We start from the raw sequence: 395 nt of genomic DNA, 5'->3' as shown, positions 1-395 counted from the left end.
ATATGAGACTTGTGTTAGAGTTTTAGAGTAAGATCTTAATTGTCTATTTTGAGCATCATAATTCCTTTAGATTACTCTATGTTTTTGTTGTAAAAAGTGTTGTAACTCTAGGAATCTCAAGGTGTCTTACCACCAACGAGATCGTGTTGTATCTTCATTAGCTTAGTGTTCTTGATAGAAAGAATAGGTTCTTGGCTGGGGCTACACCGCAAGAAAGGTTTTCTTGGGCGGTAGGAAGGGAGTCAAACCAAGGAATAAGGTTCTTTAGTTTCAAGTGAATATCTAAGTGTTGTAATTGGAAGAAGTGCTTGTAAAACATTATTTCAATTATAGTGAAGAAAAATCTCCCACATCAGCTGGGAGGCCTGGATGTAGTTTGCAAGTGGACACGCAAA

Source organism: Lupinus angustifolius, unplaced genomic scaffold (assembly GCF_001865875.1).
Source record: "Lupinus angustifolius cultivar Tanjil unplaced genomic scaffold, LupAngTanjil_v1.0 Scaffold_577, whole genome shotgun sequence".
Taxonomy (NCBI): Eukaryota; Viridiplantae; Streptophyta; class Magnoliopsida; order Fabales; family Fabaceae; genus Lupinus; species Lupinus angustifolius.
The sequence above is the reverse complement of the archived record's forward strand: the minus strand, read 5'-3'. Positions refer to the sequence as shown.